The sequence below is a fragment of the Nicotiana attenuata genome, chromosome 3, assembly GCF_001879085.1.
Source record: "Nicotiana attenuata strain UT chromosome 3, NIATTr2, whole genome shotgun sequence".
NCBI classification, from domain to species: Eukaryota; Viridiplantae; Streptophyta; class Magnoliopsida; order Solanales; family Solanaceae; genus Nicotiana; species Nicotiana attenuata.
The window spans coordinates 65462678-65468816 of record NC_031991.1 but is presented as its reverse complement, the minus strand read 5'-3'; positions in this window follow the sequence as shown (position 1 = coordinate 65468816).

Below are 6139 nucleotides of genomic sequence, written 5' to 3'. Positions count from 1 at the left end.
ACCGCATAAGCGGTTCCGCAGAAGCGTAATCTTGGTCGCAAAAGCGGTCTGGAGTGGAGTTGGGCAGTTCCGCAGAAGCGGAACACTTTTCGCTTAAGCGAGTCCGCAGAAGCGGACAGGCGGTCGCAGAAGCGGGTTTGGCCAGGAGGTGAGCTTCCGCAAAAGCGGAAATTTGTGTCGCTGAAGCGGCCCTCGAGTTTTAATGAAATTCCGCATAAGCGGACTTGAGGGAACCGCAGAAGCGGTGGTTGAATCGCATAAGCGAACAGGCGGTTTTTAAGTGAAAACCGCTTAAGCGGATTTTTGGCCGCAGAAGCGGTCCCGCATAAGCGGTAGCGGGACCGCAGAAGCGAAATTCGCTGGTAACAGAAGGGTTTTAAATGTTAAATTTCATCCGCGAGCAAGGGGTAGTTTTCACCATTTTTAAGCGACTTGGAGAGCTTTGGGCGAGGATTTTCGAGGGTTTTGACTAAGAATCGAGTGGAGGTAAGTTCCTTGGCTTAATTACTCGAGTTTATGGTAAATTTATCATAGAGATCAGTAGAATTTCATCAAAAACGGGTCAAGCTAGGGCTTGGAAAGCTGTGATGTAAAAATGGAATTTGGAGGGTCAAACAAGCTCTTATTTTGGTAAATTTTATATGTACAGACTCGTGGCGAGACGAGGAATCCGGTAATGTAAATTTCATAATTTTTCGAGAAGTGGGCCCGGGGCTCGGGTTTTGCCAACTTCGTGAATTTTGGTGTTTTTCGAGTCTTTTCGATTGGGTTATGTTTCTTTAGCCTATTGTAACGTATTCGTTGTGATTTTAATCAGATTCGGCGTGCGAAGAGGTTGATTCGAAAGGCAAAGGCATGCGAGCTAGATTTGTGGCCGGCTTGAGGTGAGTAATAGATGTAGATGATGACCTGAGGGTTTGAAACCCCGGTATATCACATTGTGACGCTATATTGAGGCGAGACACGTACTCTATGACGAGTGCGGGGTCGATTGTGACTGGGGATTTGACCTAGTCCGTTCCGATTGATGTTCGTATTGTGTTCTTGACTAGAAATTGGTAGTAATTATCCTACTTGGATTTTATGAATATGTTGGGGCTTTGTGCCTATCATTTGCATCCTTCAGGGATCCTTATCACTCTTTCCATGATGCTTAGCATATTTCATAATATCAGTCCTGAGTTAGACACTGTTTTGAAATGTTTAGTAAATAAATGAAGACTTAAACACATAGCTCTATAACTCCTAATAATTGAAACTAAAAGATGAACACTTTGACTGTGCCCGAGTGGCTTGCATGCATATATATATCTGGACTGAGTATGGATCGGGTTGCACGCCGCAGCGAATGCTACGATGATATTGCGCTTGGGCTGTAGGAGCCCCTCCGGAGTCTGAACCCCCACAGTGAGCGCGGGTACCCAAATGGATCGGGTTGCGCGCCGCAGCGGTCATGTGCATTGCATTGCATTCATGCATTTTATATTTGTTGGCCCTAATTGTCATTGTTTGCTGTTGTTTCATCGTTTAACGTGATGAATCGTTGATTATAGCTTTATATTGTAATATTTCGGGATTTCTTACTTTCAGCCATTATATTTGTTTATTACTCACTGAGTTGGAAGTACTCACTTTACTCCCTGCACCATGTGTGCAGATTCAGGTGCTCCGGAGACTTAGTGGAGCTGTTTGCTGTCTTCTTGGATTTCGGTTTAGGAGTTGTTGAGGTAGCTGCCTGACGTCCGCAGGACCCGACTTCTCCCCTTTATTGCATTTGTCTTTTCCTATCCTAGACTTTCTTTATTACTATGAATATATCAATCTGTTACATTTAGAGGCTCTAGACTCGTGACTCCAGATCTATTGGGGGAATATCTGGTATATTCGTAATTATTTTTCGTACTATTTTATCTAGTTCCGGATTGGAAACTTGATATTTTCTATTTTAATCGTATTATTTATTAACGGATTGCGTATTTGGGTTGAGAGTATTTAAATTGGTCGGGCTTGCCTAGCATTAGAGTTGGGCGCCATCACGATCGGGATTGGGGTCGTGACAAGTTGGTATCAGAGCCTAGGTTACTAGGTCTCACAAGTCATGAGCAGGTTTAGTAGAGTCTCACGGATCGGTATGGAGACGTCTGTATTTATCCTCGAGAGGCTGCCGAACCTTTAGGAAAACTTCACTTTCTTGGAATTCTTATCGTGCGTACTTGATTCAGCTTGAGATATAACTCTTGAAATTCCTTCCACACGTCTGTATGCGCACGCGAGCGCTCAGTTCTGTATGTGCCTTGATGGCTAGTGATTCCCCGATCAAGGGGTGAGATGTAATCTCCGTGAGTTTGATGTTGGGCCAGTCTGGAGGACTTGAGGCCGGATCTTTGCCTATGGCTTAAGCACTGAGGTGCTGATTGTGTGAGCAAGTGTTTTGAACTTATATGTTCAGTATTGTCCTTATTAGCCGGAATGGCGGTTGGATATCCATGTGATGAGTATGTTAGTACTGCGAGATGTATCCATGTGATCTTGGTAGTGACGAAGGAGTCTGCTGAATAATAGATGAGCTGTTAAGTGTTCGATTCCTGTTGTGATTTGATGTGTAGTCCGAGTTATGGGCGCGTGAAGAATATTTTCGTGTCTCCTAGCTGGGGAGTGAAGTGCATTACGTGTGGCGGTATGAGTTCAGACGCAGGAAGACTAAATGACTGTGTTATGTGTATGTCGATGGAAGGTATGCTGAAATACTAAATTGAGGTGAAGCAGGTGGGTTATCTCCTGCGGAGTGTTCTTAAGTGGCATGGTCCCTATGTGTATGCTAGAAAGATCTCATGTGTAATTGAAGAGTACGTGTTGAAATTTGATAAATTCGGGTCGCTCAAGGGAGTGGACTCAACTGGTATGGGGATGAATGCGAGATTTGTAGAGGATGTCAGTGCTAGATGATCTGTGCTTTCACAAAACTTGTAGATGATTTGAGTTTAATCTCACTATGATATTGTGACATCATTAGAGTAAAAGTATTATGGGTTATCGAGTGTGTCTTGATATATGGCTTTGAGCCAAGTTGGGGAGGTTGCTGTTGATTAGCTGATCGCACGGTTATGTGCTATGTTGGTTCCGTTTCGAGGTATGCTGGCAAATCAGTTCTAGTTGCAGAAATTGAGCCGAGGATGGCATGAGTGAAGCAAAAATTTCGACAAAGGTTATATTATGTTCCATAGAGTATGAGAATTACGGAATGTCTAGAGTCGTTGTTGGTGAAGAATGCTCTGTGCATAGAGCAGGAAGTTGCTTGGATGTATTGGGATGCGGGTCTCATTTTACGGTATCGGAGTGTCAATAAAGCACGAGTGGTTCTGTTCGTTAAATCAGGTAATTTGCAGATGAATAAGAGAGAATGACTCTCGAGAATGGCTTTAATGTGTTCAAGAATCTACATGTAGCACTCAGGTGTTTTAAGGTAGTGTATGTGACTAAAGACAGTGTTTTCAATAGAAAATGTCAAGACTTGTGGTATTTCTGGGAAACAATTGAGAGAGTATTCAGTGGCCTATGGGTCTTAGACAGTGTGGTATTATGTCCGAGTCTCGTGTGGTAAGCTTGGATTGAGGCATTCCGATGCTACACGAGGGAGAAATATCAAGTGGATGATGAATCAAAAGGGAAATTAGATAGATGGAATAGTTTGATAGTAGACCGAATCGGTATGGTAAGGATATGATTAATTCTTCGTATGTGTTCGAGGCAATGGACTTTTACAAGTATTGTGCAGCAAGGCTCTTGAGTTCTGACAGCTTGCTTGGCTTGGTTCGGGTAGAAGGATTCAGTCCTGACAGTTTAGCTTGTGCAATGGAATTGTAAGAGAGTTCTTGATGAGCCTTACCGTGGTTTAGAGACGTATATATAGTCTATGGGCATGCGAAGCATGGAATGTGTAATGCTTTCTCTTCTAGATGGGACTGATGGAGAGTTCTTGACTGGTGAAGTGCGTAGATGTTTGTGGTTAGGAAGGGGGGTGGAGTTCTCATGTTATACTAGTGTGGTATGGTATATGCGATATGTTGTGGAAGATTGGGATTCGTGTGTGTAAGGTTACGGTTCAGTTCATAATGGAAAGTCAATAAATTCTTAAGCAGCACGGGCAGTTGCAGGTGATTAAAGAATTGATCTTCAGATGATTAAGGAAATGGTATTGCTATTCTAGTGATTTGACAGGGGTATATGTTCAGTAAAAAGGGCAAGGTGATGTAAGCTGAGGATGCTACGTTAGTATGGCGGTGTTTCATGCTTGATCGACTGCTGATATCTGAGTGTGGTTGATGGCACAGGGGAATTTTAGAACATCTTTCGTGGAATGGTTGGGTACGTGAAGTGTGATATGTGTTCATACGGTGGAATCTGGGATCGGGTTCAGTGATTCGTGTGCTATACGGAGTCGGAGACTAGGAGTTCTGATGTTCCGGCTATGCAGTGGTTGTGAATCGTGTGTATCGATACCGTTAGCAGCCCGAGCGGATCTTTCTTCGTTGGTATGTTAGATTTTGGATATGATGTTGAGATGTAGACTGGTTGTCTCAGTGTTGGGTTATTCGAGACTACTGTGCCATGGACTATGTCGGAAAATGCCACAGGCTGCGTGGCGAGGTACATCGGATTATGTTATAGCAGAGTGTGTTGCATTCCAAAGGCCAGTGGACGGCTGGGAAGGATTGGTTTTCTTAATTGGGCCTTCGTGGCGGATGTCAGTGCAGAGGTTCTACTATTGATTTAGTTCCGGTATTGAGGGACTTTTTCGGATGCGTTTCTTCTGGTCGGGCATGTCGCCGGGAGAGATTGTGGATTTCGGTGTTTATTTGGTGCCGGGCACCGTATTGTACGGCTCTGGCAGGATTCATAGTAGTAGAAGGAGCAGCTTCAGGCTTCCTGGTATTGAGTTCGTTGGCAGGCCAATGTGGCTACGTATTTAGCTTGAGTTAGCTTGGTTAGCCCCGAGCTGTATTGCTGAGGGATAGGTTGATTCGATTGTTCTTGAACTGGTTGGTGATTTGGGAAGATTTATGAGTTGTTTCTTTTCTGTGCGGTGAGGCGTTATGATTTTCGGACTGTGGGCACATATAGTGCGGTGCTATCGAGATTCATAGTGGAAGTTGAAGGGGGGACCTCGGTTGTGTTTGAGTTTTGTAGCTTACAACGCTATATGTAGATACCATTATGCACTCAGTATGCTTACGACCGATACTCGGTATTTTGTTATAATGAACAAATTTTGTTCGATGTGCATCTCCCTATGTGAGATATTTGTGTGGATCGCGTGGCACGCTGCCACGGGTATGTTATCTGGATCGGATTGCACGCCGCAACAGTGTGATGTTGAGAATAGTTTTCCATGTGTTACCTTATATACCTTGCTTCCTGGTTTCTGAGGAAAGTCCGTATTGGGTGTTGCTCGGCGAATAGCGCGTCGGTTGTGTCCTTTCAGGATTGAATGGTGTATATTACTTGCTTCACCGTTGGGGGTAATGAATTGCTTTGGTTTCAGACATCAAATTGTGTGTAGCTGTCGGATTTTGATCATAGTGTATTGAGGTGCTACATGTGTAGCAGTGTTTGGATATGATCGCGCATCGTAGCGAGGCTACGTGGAGTTATGACCCTTCGAGGTAGATTCAGGCATTCTATTTCTATGATGTGAGACGGGGTCTCAGCCTTGTGTTGTGATGGTACTGATGAGCTTGAGGTACAGCTCTTTTGTTTGAGTCAATTGTCATGATTTGAGTATGTTCATACCGTTTCTTGTTGGTGCGTGTATTATGCAAGTCGTGGCGTAGGTCTGTCTTGAGGTGTCGTAGCACCAGAGTGGTGTGTTGGATTCGAGGTGATCGTTGGAGTCATTAATGAATACGAACAGATTTGATTTCAGCTTGTTAGAAGGATAATATCGAGGTTTGGCCCGGAAATCTGTTGTGGTATTAGTCAAAAGGGAAATGGTTTCATGAATGGTTGATATGAGAAATGATTACGGTTTATAGCGGGTTTCATTTATCGTTGGCAGTATAGGAAACTGTGGGAATAAGGTTTTAGCTAATGAGAGGTTTTCTGTCCGGTATTTTAGTTGTTATGGGTCAACTACTGTGAA